The sequence below is a fragment of the Schistocerca gregaria genome, chromosome 2 (assembly GCF_023897955.1).
Source record: "Schistocerca gregaria isolate iqSchGreg1 chromosome 2, iqSchGreg1.2, whole genome shotgun sequence".
In the NCBI taxonomy this organism is placed as follows: Eukaryota; Metazoa; Arthropoda; class Insecta; order Orthoptera; family Acrididae; genus Schistocerca; species Schistocerca gregaria.
In genome coordinates, this window is record NC_064921.1 from 324712137 (window position 1) to 324726721 (window position 14585).

The window sequence follows — 14585 nt, forward strand, 5'->3', positions numbered from 1 at the left end:
ATAATCGATTGCTATTGGAATCTCGGTGGAGGTCATCAAACTGATTTCAACTGTATTTTGGTTGAAAATCGGACCAAAGAACTCCCACTTATATTTTCTTAGAAATACAAGCAGTTTATTAAAGTCATTCTTTTGTATACTTCGCGTCTCAAAGCCATATAGCAGCACGGATTGGATCAGGGTTTAATGTACCCTGGATCCTGGCGTTTATTCTACTTCGCGCGTCCAGGTACTTGAATTCTTGGCCTCTCTTGTAGGACCGGTCTTTCACCTGCTGTGACTGTGGTTGTCCAGTATCTTGACCTTGTCGAAGAGTCATAACGAGGTAATCCGTCTTGGCATCCTTTACGAGTAGCAAGTTTTCAAAAAATGAAGCCTATTGATTTTGTGACCAGATCTGATAATGCGGTTGAGATGCAGATCCGCCACTTCACACCTGAAACCGAACAGCTAACTAAGCAGACGCTGGAAGTTGCTGACTCTTTACCAAGAAGGCAAAGTGATTTCATCTGCCAGTGGTTTGTGGGATGCTAGAGGGATTTCTCTTACTTTCGGACCATAAGAGTGAAAAAATACGAGGGAGTTCTCTAGACTGCAAAAGAAAAAAAAAGTCTCATTTCATCGGGATAATGAACTTTGTCTGTGGTAACACTCAATTGCTGGTTTTAGAGTCTTACCACTCAACTTTGCAACGGCATTTAAAACGTATAGTAGAAGTTCTAGACGATCTAGAATTGCATTTTTCATCCAGAGCTCCAGCAGATACATGGCTAGAAACTACTGACACTAGATACCCATAATTCGAGAGTAGAGGCTCATTCCATCCCTCGGAAGCAACGAATGAGCGCTTTCCTTTTAATACAGTGTCCTCCCCAGCGGAATCAGTTGTAAGAGGATTGCCCCTCGCCACCCTCTGTCAAGAACCGCTCTCCGACACGCCGCTTCGTCACTGCCGCTTTGCCGCGAAACGTCCAATTAGGAGGGCTGTGTCTCCAGAGCCCCTCGCGTCGGCTGGCGAGTCGAATCGGCCGCTGGTGAACAGCCAGATTAAGTCCTCCCCGGCGGGCGCACCCTCCCCCCCTGCCATAAACGCACCGGCGTAAATAACTGCTGCTTAAATCTGTTCCGCCGCTGGCATGTACCCGGCTGCACACCCCACGAGTTCCTTCCCTCTGAATGCTTGTCGCGCTGTCACGTTTATTTGCTTCTTTTTGTCAGATGCACATCTCTTAAAACCCTCTGCCTCTCAAAACGTTTTAGCACCACAATCGCGGCTGTATCGACTGAAGTGGGCTGACGCAACCAACCTCCTTAAGCACAACTGTAGTCTCAAAATTCTGAGGCATTTATTTGTAAACAGAATGATTGAAGGTTTAAATTCACCAGGAAGCAATCCACATGTATTTCACGGGTCCATTGCACTTCATACAACATTTCTAACAGTGACCCATTACTTCTTGTCGTATTTAATTGAATATCGTGAGTTCCGTAATGATCATAACGTACAGACGTCATACGAAGCGTGGCTATAAAATAACGGGACTATAGCCATTAAACATACATACTTAGTTATTTTCACCATAAATATACAGGGTGTTACAAAAATGTACGGCCAAACTTTCAGGAAATATTCCTCACACACAAATAAAGAAAAGATGTTATGTGGACATGTGTCCGGAAACGCTTAATTTCCATGTTATAGCTCATTTTAGTTTCGTCAGAATGTACTTCCACCTACGCTCAATGGAGTACGTTATCATGATTTTATACGGGATACTCTACCTGTGCTGCCAGAGCATCTGCCTTTACAAGTACGACACAACATGTGGTTCATACACGATGGAGCTCCTGCACGTTTCAGTCGAAGTGTTCGTACGCTTCTCAACAACAGATTCGGTGACCGAGAGATTCGTAGAGGCGGACCAATTCCATGGCCTCCACGTTCTCCTGACCTCAACCCTCTTGACTTTCATTTATGGGGACATTTGAAAGCTCTTGTCTACGTAACCCCGGTACCAAATGTAGAGACTCTTCGTGCTCGTATTGTGGACGGCTGTGATACAATACGTCATTCTCCAGGGCTGCATCAGCGCATCAGGGATTCCATGCGACGGAGGGTGGATGCATGTATCCTCGCTAACGGAGGACATTTTAAACATTTCCTGTAACTAAGTGTTTGAAGTCGCTGGTACGTTCTGTTGCTGTGTTCTATTCCATGATTAATGTGATTTAAAGAAAGTAATAAAATGAGCTCTAACATGGAAAGTAAGCGTTTCCGGACACATGTCCACATAACATATTTTCTTTCGTTGTGTGTGAGGAATGTTTCCTGAAAGCTTGGCCGTACCTTTTCGTAACATGCTGTGTACCCCGGCCCTGTCCGTACAACTTTCCATGCGAAGTTTCCATTGATGTGTCGCTCTGTGAATTCCTTGATGACGCTGCCGGTTTTTTTCTTTCACTGCTTCAAAAGGCTGAAATCTTGTTCCTTTTAATGTACATTTGACCTTGAGCAATAGATAAAATTCACATGCGAATAAGATAGGCGAATAAGGTAGGCAGTCTACCACTGGGATGCAGAATTTGGCTACAAATCTTTTAAAAGACAGTACGGCATGAGCCGCTTCGTGGTCTTCGTTGTTCTTCGACAGTTGGGTCGTTTCTTTCTTGCTATCTCACGGAGTTGAACAAGAACCTCAAGTAGTAATGTTGATTAATAGTTTGAACTTCAGGATCCCAGCAAACACACTGTTCCATGAATATCGAGAAAAGATCTATCACCATCGCTTTGAAACTTGATTTGCTCGTGTGAAATTTTTTCGGTCTCGGTGAAGGTGGGAATGCACGGATTGGTGCTTACTTTCTGGATAATATGTGAAAAACCAAGTTTCGTCACATGTTATTATCCCAGAAATTAGGATCATTTCCAATGGTATTCAAAATGTCAGTACAAATATTTTAACGAGATTATTTTTGTTCGATCTTTAGAATTTTCGGCACAAGTTCCGTGCGCACTTTCCTCATATTAAACTGGTTATGTAAAATTTGCCTTAGGAATTCTTTCTCGATTCCTACTGTTCCAGGAATCGTTCGAAGACTCAAACGCCGGTGGATCGAATCAGAGTATCTACCTTTTCGATATTTCATCCGTTTTTGGTGTTGGAAGGCGTATCGAGTGTGAGGCATCTTCAGCGTCTTCTCGGCCATGTTGTAAACGCTTCGACCACTCAAAAACTTGCAGTCTTTACCATACACTTCTTTTATTGAAAAATAGGTTTCTGTAACAGTTTTTCCAAGTTGCAAGTGAAACTTCATGACAACTCGCTGCTTTGTTGTTTCCATCAAAACTAAATAACAGCTCAATAACATTTTTCTGGGTTTGAGGCCGTATTGTCAATTATAAAATTCCGACGTTTCGGCGACTATTTGCAAGACGCCTTCCTCAGAGTCTATTGCTAACTAAACGTTGGAATTTTATAATTGACATTGCGGCCTCAAACCCAGAAGAATTTTATTGACTGTGACAACGGCCGCGGAAGCTTACGTTTACAAAGTAACAGCTCTTACACAAACGAAGGGCACGGCCATACCGGTTTTTCTACGGATACCAGAGATGCTACATTCGACTGAGACGGCTTCACCGCTACTAATCGTTCACCTTCGACCCATGTGTACTTACTCTCTGACAGCGCCAGCCCCGAGTTGTGCAGCTAATTTGCATCCTTGAATGTTATACAACGCACGTGTTCTTTCCTAAGGAAATGCGTTTCAGGGCTAAATCCACACAGAGCTCTGTGAAAAATATTCGTTTTGTTGCAATTAATATGTTGCACTTCAGTGATAGGATGCTAACGGCCTTGTCGCAGTGGTAGCGCCGGTTCCCGCCAGATCACCGAAATTAAGCGCTGTCGGGCTACGCTCACACTTGGATGACTGACCATCCGGTCCGCCGAGCGCAGTTGGCAAGCGGGGTGCACTCAGCTCTTGTGAGGCCAACTGAGAAGCTACTTGATTGAGAAGTAGCGGCGGCTCCGGTCTCGGAAACTGACATATGGCCGGGAGAGCGGTGTGCTGACCACATGCCCATCCATATCCGCATCCAGTGACGCCTATGGGCTGTGGGCGACACGACGGCCGGTCGATACCGTTGGGCCTTCATTGCCTATTAGTGAGGAGTTTAGTCTTAGCGACAGGATAACGAACAGATAAGATAATGACAATTTCTTTCGAATCGCTTGCTTGCAACTTACGAGACTACTCCCAGCATCAGGATTCAACGCCCGGACGGTACCCATCTTCAATCAGCGGCCAGGACACACCCTTCCCAATGTTCTTTCGGGAAACTTGGAGTGCGGTCCGAAATCTATGAAACATTACTTTCTACAAGAATCTGACACCCGGAAGCCAGAACTCGTTACACCTGGGAAAGGATCAGGTGATCGAACAGTTATTTGAGAAATCTAGAATGCCACAGAATCAACAAATGTGGCACCCAGTCACCAGGTTGCACTTCTGTAGCAACACTAGGTGCTCACACCTGCCAGCAGAGTAAAATTGTTCCTACCAGTAACAATTCCAGTTGTTTTTGAGTGTCTGTTTCGGATCGTCACCGGACACACAACGAGAGGAAATGACGCTAGAACATCAAGAACGTCTTAAGAAACAACTCAAAACATTAAACCTTCTAAGATGAACGGGTGGCAGGGATTTCTGTTAAAAAGATTTTGACTGAAGATGCATGATGGGGAACTAGTCGAACTGTAACTTCAAGGAGACATTATTAGTTAGCTGGTGATTTGAGATTAAATTCACCGACAAAGTCCACATTCTTATAATCTCCTGTCATACTGCTGGTCTGTGTAATGTAGTGCATGCTCTTCAGGCTTCTCAATGAAACCAGTGGATGATAATGTAGCAGAGTTGAAATAATAAACGCTGGCGACTTTTTAAATAAAGGAAATTTCCACAGCCGGTTGCATCTAGATTAAAATTCATTGTGGTATACATAAAAAAACAAAAAAACAAAAAAAAAACGTAGGAACTGATGATTCGACCAATTTTGAGTGGGTATCTTCAGGGTGACACAACAATGACTTCATGAAGATAAGACTCCCCTACGCACTGTCGAATTCCTTTTGCCATCTAACAAAGCAACATTAACTTATTTAGAATCAAGGAACGCTGAGTATACATAACTGTATTTCCTGTTCTACAAGTGCAGTTCATTAGCTGCCCATCTATTGTGCCTTACATTATGATATAGCGTTGATCTAAAATTTCATGTTATCGTTATAAGGCGTCACAGCCCAACATTCAATATGCTGAATGAGCCACATGCAGATATTTATTAAAGCCGAGGAAACATCAGTGTTCCCTAACAATGTATTGTCCCGATATTGTAACGCACTCCGCAATTCTATCACTTCCTTCAAATTAGTCAGTACGATGTATTCTGTTTTGTTACCAGTGTCTGTGTACCATCATCAGTCAAAAATACTTTACTGCCCCAACACAACACATCTCAAAACATACTGCACATTCCACCGCTTGGGTATAAATTCCAACATCGTTTTCATTATAATCTCTAATGCCGCTACTGTAAGGTGCCGGAAATAATACGACATCTATATCGTACACCTAAGCGCTTTTCACACACCACGAAACTGGCTCTATCTGATCTTCGCATGACCTGCATAAATCACGCCGTTCTTATACATTTATCAACTGCATCGCCTGGTTAACTACCAAACAGGAAACATTAGTGTGTCGAATTATTAAAATAAAATTATCTTAATTTTTCAAACATTATGACAATAACTCTTCTTTGTGTCTAAAGGTATACTGCTGAAAGACGAATGTAACTTCAGCATTGACTACTCGTACTACTAAAAGTAGAAAGATAAAATTTTCTCTGTTATTCATAAGAACTGCTGAAATTTGAACAGGATTGTCTTAAAAATGACCCAAGTAGTGCTGTGCAATGAACAGTGCGAAATTCCTTTGAAAACTAACGCAGATTGGTATGCACACAATGCGACACGGCTACACCACACAGTAGAGGTGTCTCAATGGAATGTTAATCATATTCGTTCAGCTATTCCCATTGCTTTGTGTCTAAAGTCCCTGGATAGGCAGAAAAACACATCCACCACTAAAGCATCGTTTTTCCTTTCTTACATCACAGAATTATCTTCATTGCTACCGGAACGAGTCCCGGTAATGTGTGCTGTTAATGCGACTTCCATTGCTGTCACCTCGTGTCAACGCGTACAACCAGTACGTTGACGCGTCCTAGAATTTGTTGCAGTTGTGACGAGAGGCTGGTAACAAGCAGCTTCCTCATTCTACAAGCGCACTTAAAGAAAACTTTTTCTCTGTTCTTTTATCCTTTTTTATGAGGCGCTGAGTACAGGATTCATGGTTGTTACACCTAAACATACGTTTGCCTCTTTCTTTTTTTTCTCATCTCAGCAACTGGAATTCTGATGCACGGACCGTGTCGAGAGATACTCCCCGCGCCAGCTGTTTCCAAGTTCCAGTTGTAATATTGCTTGTTTTACTTGGTGGAAATAATATGTAGCTTATGTGCCGTAATACAGTAACCTCATTCTTCAGCTGTCAACAGAAACACACAAGACAATTTGCCGTGTACCGAAGTCAGCTGAATGCCCCATTAATCTACTGCCTATATCTGTATGGATTTCCCTAACGATTCGGTTCAGAATAAGTTTGCTCATCAGGAATTTTGATTCTCTTGGAACAATGAAGCATATTTTAGAAATTTGAATAGAAAATGCAGATAGATAATCTTCTAAGTCAACTGTATATTCCGCATCAATCTTTGCTTACATTCAGAAGAAAGAGCTTAGCTCTCGCAAAAACATAGGGAAGAAATTTATTCCCGGGAAGATAAATAAAATAGTGTAGGAAGACTTGATCAACGACAACAGTACTAAGTATTGCTCTGTAGGTTACCTTCAAAACGAAGGTGAACATATTTATACATTTTTATGTTATCCTACTTGGAAAAAAAGTGACTGAAACTGACAATTGTGGTTTCTTTCATTGTCATAAAATATATGATTTTGATCTATCAGTGACACATTGTAAAAAATAATGCTCATAATCAGATTATTTTTTTAGATTACAGACTATTAAATGAAATATTTCCTACTTCTTAGCGTCTGCTTTTAGGTTCACAGAGTTCAAGTGCGAAAGAGAGAAACTCGACAAGCGGTGTTGAATATTTATGAGCTTTGGTACAACTGGAAACTGAAAACTCCAGTGGCTATGAAAAAATTCAGACGCTCACACCAAGTCTGCATTTAAGACTTTGTAATGTAATAAAATTAAGAAAACTGGCATTCTACGGATCGGAGCGTGGAATGTCAGATCCCTTAATCGGGCAGGTAGGTTAGAAAATTTAAAAAGGGAAATGGATAGGTTAAAGTTAGATATAGTGGGAATTAGTGAGGTTCGGTGGCAGGAGGAACAAGACTTCTGGTCAGGTGACTACAAGGTTATAAATACAAAATCAAATAGGGGTAATGCAGGAGTAGGTTTAATAATGAATAGGAAAATAGGAATGCGGGTAAGCTACTACAAACAGCATAGTGAACGCATTATTGTGGCCAAGATAGATACGAAGCCCACACCTACTACAGTAGTACAAGTTTATATGCCAACTAGCTCTGCAGATGATGAAGAAATTGAAGAAATGTACGATGAAATAAAAGAAATTATTCAGATAGTGAAGGGAGACGAAAATTTAATAGTAATGGGTGACTGGAATTCGAGTGTAGGAAAAGGGAGAGAAGGAAACATAGTAGGTGAATATGGATTGGGGCTAAGAAATGAAAGAGGAAGCCGCCTAGTAGAATTTTGCACAGAGCACAACTTAATCATAGCTGACACTTGGTTTAAGAATCATGAAAGAAGGTTGTATACGTGGAAGAACCCTGGAGATACTAAAAGGTATCAGATAGATTATATAATGGTAAGACAGAGATTTAGGAACCAGGTTTTAAGTTGTAAGACATTTCCAGGGGCAGATGTGGACTCTGACCACAATCTGTTGGTTATGACCTGTAGATTAAAACTGAAGAAACTGCAAAAATGTGAGAAATTAAGGAGATGGAACCTGGATAAACTGAAAGAACCAGAGGTTGTACAGAGTTTCAGAGAGAGCATAAGGGAACAATTGACAGGAATAGGGGAAAGAAATACAGTAGAAGAAGAATGGGTAGCTCTGAGGGATGTAGTAGTGAAGGCAGCAGAGGATAAAGTAGGTACAAAGATGAGGGCTGCTAGAAATCCTTGGGTAACAGAAGAAATATTGAATTTAATTGATGAAAGGAGAAAATATAAAAATGCAGTAAATGAAGCAGGCAAAAAGGAATACAAACGTCTCAAAAATGAGATCGACAGGAAGTGCAAAATGGCTAAACAGGGATGGCTAGAGGACAAATGTAAGGATGTAGAAGCTTATCTCACTAGGGGTAAGATAGATACTGCCTACAGGAAAATTAAAGAGACCTTTGGAGAGAAGAGAACCACGTGTATGAATATCAAGAGCTCAGATGGCAGCCCAGTTCTAAGCAAAGAAGGGAAGGCAGAAAGGTGGAAGGAGTATACAGAAGGCTTATACAAGGGCGATGTACTTGAGGACAATATTATGGAAATAGAAGAGGATGTAGATGAAGACGAAATGGGAGATACGATACTGCGTGAAGAGTTTGACAGAGCACTGAAAGACCTGAGTCGAAACAAAGCCCCCGGAGTAGACAACATTCCATTAGAACTACTGACGGCCTTGGGAGAGCCAGTCATGACAAAACTCTACCAGCTGGTGAGCAAGATGAATGAGACAGGCGAAATACCCTCAGACTTCAAGAAAAATATAATAATTCCAATCCCAAAGAAAGCAGGTGCTGACAGATGTGAAAATTACCGAACTATCAGTTTAATAAGCCACGGCTGCAAAATACTAACGCGAATTCTTTACAGACGAATGGAAAAACTGGTAGATGCAGACCTCGGGGAGGATCAGTTTGGATTCCGTCGAAATGTTGGAACACGTGAGGCAATACTGACCTTACGACTTATCTTAGAAGAAAGATTAAGAAAAGGCAAACCTACGTTTCTAGCACTTGTAGACTTAGAGAAAGCTTTTGACAATGTTGACTGGAATACTCTTTTTCAAATTCTAAAGGTGGCAGGGGTAAAATACAGGGAGCGAAAGGCTATTTATAATTTGTACAGAAACCAGATGGCAGTAATAAGAGTCGAGGGGCATGAAAGGGAAGCAGTGGTTGGGAAAGGAGTGAGACAGGGTTTAGCCTCTCCCCGATGTTATTCAATCTGTATATTGAGCAATCAGTAAAGGAAACAAAAGAAAAATTTGGAGTAGGTATTAAAATTCATGGAGACGAAGTAAGAACTTTGAGGTTCGCCGATGACATTGTAATTCTGTCAGAGACGGCAAAGGACTTGGAAGAGCAGTTGAACGGAATGGACAGTGTCTTGAAAGGAGGAGATAAGATGAACATTAACAAAAGCAAAACGAGGATAATGGAATGTAGTCAAATTAAATCGGGTGATGCTGAGGGAATCAGATTAGAAAATGAGACACTTAAAGTAGTAAAGGAGTTTTGCTATTTAGGAAGTAAAATAACTGATGATGGTCGAAGCAGAGAGGATATAAAATGTAGACTGGCAATGGCAAGGAAAGCGTTTCTGAAGAAGAGAAATTTGTTAACATCGAATATAGATTTATGTATCAGGAAGTCGTTTCTGAAAGTATTTGTTTGGAGTGTAGCCATGTATGGAAGTGAAACATGGACGATAACTAGTTTGGACAAGAAGAGAATAGAAGCTTTCGAAATGTGGTGCTACAGAAGAATACTGAAGATAAGGTGGATAGATCACGTAACTAATGAGGAGGTATTGAATAGGATTGGGGAGAAGAGAAGTTTGTGGCACAACTTGACTAGAAGAAGGGATCGGTTGGTAGGACATGTTTTGAGGCATCAAGGGATCACAAATTTAGCATTGGAGGGCAGCGTGGAGGGTAAAAATCGTAGAGGGAGACCGAGAGATGAGTACACTAAGCAGATTCAGAAGGATGTAGGTTGCAGTAGGTACTGGGAGATGAAGCAGCTTGCACAGGATAGAGTAGCATGGAGAGCTGCATCAAACCAGTCTCAGGACTGAAGACAACAACAACAACAACAACAACAATGTAATATAAATGAACTTCACAACTATTTATTTCGCGAAACGGGTCGCAGTGTTTTAGAGTCCTAGCTCCTGAAAGTATGCTTCCTAATAATATGAGACGATGCTTGGACTCGAACCACTGTAGTTTGGTAAACAAACCACGAGAATACGTTTCCCACAAGTTAAAAGAAATTACAGAATAAAAGAAAATTTTTACTAAACAACTTACGATCCCTACAAAGGCCAGTGTTTAATCTTATGGAGTCGACTATTGTGTAGCAAACAATAAGAAATCTCACGTCATAACGGAGACCTTCCTCAAACAAAGCTACTGGTCGCTGTGTATTCGTTATGGCAGACGACATTAGTGATCGGTTGATAGAAAAACCCAAAGGCAAATGTGATATCGCTGTTTGATTGGATGAAGCTATACATTAGCACAATGGTGTAACAAATTTCATGTTGATCTTCGTTTCTGAAGTAAAAGAACTTCTGGAATAAAAGCAACAAACTTCTCTAAAATACTACACTCTTTTATAGAAGAAAACTACGTTAATTTTGAAAACGGTGTAGGGCTACGTACAGTTCGAGGTCTTAGTAGGGTTAGCAGTTAAGGCAGGTTGCAGGCTCTGATCCTTAAAATGCTCCTCATCCTCATCTATTTCTGCACACTTTTATTCAATGAGAATCATTGGTATCAAAAAGCATAAGCCCTGTCATTTCTAGAGGTTCTTTAATCACTTGACGAAGTGGTAAGCTTCATTAACAATAGGCCACTTAGTTCGACATGTTTGCAACAAATATGCCTTGATATGGGAGCTGAGCACATTTCCCTATTTTATTGCAATAATTCTAAGCTGGCTTTCACGTCTGAATGTTCTGAAAAGCGTGTATGAATTAAAGAAAGAGCTTTACTTTTATTTTGTGCAACAGAAACATCTGAGTTCCGAGCAGATCTTAGACAGTGCCTTTGACGTATCGTTGTCACATCACTGAAAAACTCAGTTCATTGAGTGTATCTCTTCAAGGTATCGAAATCGATGCCCTGTGTCTGTCAAACAATACTTCAGTCTTCAGAAACAAATAGAGATCGTGAAAAAAATTTCATTTGCTCTTCGCGCAAATTAAAAGACAATGACTTCCAGTTGAGTGAAGAACTGACGTCTGTGTTTGCGAATCATCTGCTTGTTTTCGTGCTGTTCGAACAACCTAACATAGAATCGCCAGGTCGGCTGTAAGAACTCAACAGCCTATCCTAATGTTGGTTCTTTCTAATTTGATTGGTTCGTCAATGTTTATTTCCACCGATTTTCCTGCCCCTGGTTCCATCTTTAGATGATAAATATGAGTTATCGCTAGTTGGATTATTTATATAGGGCCTCTTGAGGGCGAACACAACCAGACATAGTTACTTTTACAAAGCTTTATTTTACTGCCATGACTGGTTTCGAGCTATCATGCCCATCTCCGAGTGAATATACTTCTTTTACTACAGTATTAGATTTGTCAGCAGCGTGTCATCCGCTCCTGTACAGCATAAAAATATATGAGGAGTTAGCGGTAACCACAGACATGTTGCTGACAAGTAAATGCAACAATGTCTTTTGTAAATCACTGCACACCTTCTTTATGGGTCATTTGTCTCTCGGTGGTATGGTTGGTAATAAAGATTCTCTTGTTCAGTGTAGAGATCTAACTGCTTTATACAGTTCCTAACAGTAACTCTTTCTGATGTAAATGTTCTTTCTTCTCCGGGACTATCTTCCACTTTATTTCACTTCAGTCATGTCTTTAAGATTCATTTTATTCATATTCTGCGGCTATGACCGTGCCTGTACTCATACGCAGAAAATATAAGTAAAAACACCTCTAGTCAAAATTTTTTCGTGTTTTACTGATTGCATTTCGAACCCTGTGAGTTCATCGTCAGATGCATATCATTTTATTGCATAATTTACTTCTGCCTTTGAATGAGATAAGTGTGTGTTCCCGTTATGTGAAGGTTACATGTTAGGTTTTGTATTTTATGAGTCAACTGCTGAAAATATGTTGAGAAACAGTGGGAAAAACAGAGAAAAGCTTACTGAACAAAAAAGGAAGAACATTTTGAGCCTTTCATCGCCAGCATCGAAGGTTTATACTTTCTGTCATTGTTCATTTCGTCACTCAAGATTCACATTTGTTTATACTTTTTAAAAACACTTCGCAAATATAGCTTAATATCATATGATCAAAAAATAAGTTTACCACGTAGTGTCAGAGATCTGAGTCTTGAACTAAATTAATATATGCAAGGAATAAATTAAAAATAAGCTTTTAAAATATCTAAAATAACTATGGCAGTCGAAATCTGCCTGCTAATTAAACATAGATTCAGATTTTTAATTTTATGGAAGCATATTTCAGTTGTTCTAAGAGATTTAGGGCTCACCATTGGCTTCACAGTGTAGTACTGCCAAACTGTTTTCTATCGTGTCGATAATGCCTTTCGTTTCCAGCCGATTCTTTGAACTACTGATTTTTCAAAGTGGTTGAGTCTGAAATCATTTACGTATTCTTGGAAATGGGTTTTGAATTTTCTGCCTATTTCCCTGCGTGTTATACAGGACAAATGAGGTATTGTGTGTTTGTGTATCTAAATTATCAGTTGTTTTGGTTGTGTAGTCACTGTTTGAGCAATTCCGTCTTGAGGCTGTTTTATTCTAATTGAAGCGAGTGCGCTCTGTCTATTATGAGCCTAAATGCAGCTTGTTTGTTTATGGTAAGACATCAAGGTGAGATGTCTGTTGTTATGGCGGTGTATGTGTGTTTCCTATCTATACTGTACTAGTGTTTTTGTTTGAAGTTGGTGATTCTAAAACCCAGGTAATTTATGCTTTTGTCGTCCTTTTTTTTTATCAGCACCATACTACTTTGCGTTTGAGCCTATTGTTTTCTTTAAAGAAATTATTTTCCAAACTACTGAGAAATACACTATGTGATCAAAATTATCTGGACATCCCCCCAAAACAAACGTTTTTCATATTATGTGCATTGTCCTGTTACCTACTGCCAGGTTCTCCATATCAGCGACCTCGATTGTTATTAGACGTTATGAGAGAGTAGAATGGGACGCTCCGCGGAACTCACGGACTTCGAACACGGTCAGGTGACCGGGTGTCACTTGTGTCACATGTCTGTACGCGAGGTTTCTACACTCCTAAACATCCCTAAGTCCACTGTTTCCGTTGTGATAGTGAAATGGAAACGTGAACGTGTGGTCGTGTTTTTTATGGAATGGGATTGCAAAAAATGGTTCAAATGGCTCTGGGCAGTGTGGGACTTAACAGCTGAGGTCATCAGTCCCCTAGAACTTAGAACTACTTAAACCTAACTAACCTAAGGACATCACACACATCCATGCCCGAGGCAGGATTCGAACCTGCGACTGTAGCGGTCGCGCGGTTCCAGACTGAAGCGCCTAGAACCGCTCGGCCACAACGGCCGGCTGAATGGGCTTGCACCCCTTGTTGTTTTGCGTGACACTATCACAGCAGAGGCCTACATTGATGTTTTAAGCACCTTCCTACTTCTCACTGTTGAAGAGGAATTCGGGGATGGCGATTGCATCTTTCAACAGGATCGAGCACCTGTTCATAATGCACGGCCTGTGGCGGAGAAGTTACACGACAGTAACATCCCTGTAATGGACTGGCCTACACAGAGTCCTGACCTGAATCCTATAGAACACTTTTGGGATGTTTTAGACCGCCGACTTCGTACCAGGCCTCACCTATCGACATGGATACCTCTCATCAGTACAGCACTCGAAATGGGCTGCCATTCCCAAAGAAACCTTCCACCACGTGATTGAAAGTTTGCCTGCGAGAGTGGACGCTGTCATCAACACTAACGGTGGGCCAAGACCATACTGAATTCCAGCATTACCGATGGAGGACGCCACGAACTTGTAAGTCATTTTCAGCTTGGTGTCCGGATACTTTTGATCACGTAGTGTGTATGGTTCATATGGCTCTGAGCACTATGGAACTTAACGTCTGAGGTCATCAGTCCCCTAGAACTTAGAACTACTTAAACCTAACTTATCTAAGGACATCACACACTTCAATGCTTCGATCCTGCGACCGTAGCAGCAGCGCGGTTCCGGACTGAAGCGCATAGCGCATAGAACCGCTCGGCCACAATGGACGGCTCACATAGTGTGTATCTGCCAGGAATCTTGGTACACTACTGCCAGTGGACAAACCTTATTTCTGTTCGTAAACTTTCTCTTTAAAGGCAAGGGAGTTATATAGTTATGTCATAAACAGAAATTCAAGTAACTCTCTTTATACTTGCTGCATTTTCGTCTATTCATGTCTTTAGAT

General features: G+C 41.0%; 1 protein-coding gene across 2 annotated transcripts in view; it reads right to left on the reverse strand.

Moving 5' to 3' along the window:
* Nucleotides 1-14585, reverse strand: part of LOC126336967 (T-box transcription factor TBX20-like) — a 437621-nt gene that overhangs the window by 309338 nt on the left and 113698 nt on the right. The gene's annotated exons all lie outside the window — the stretch shown is intronic.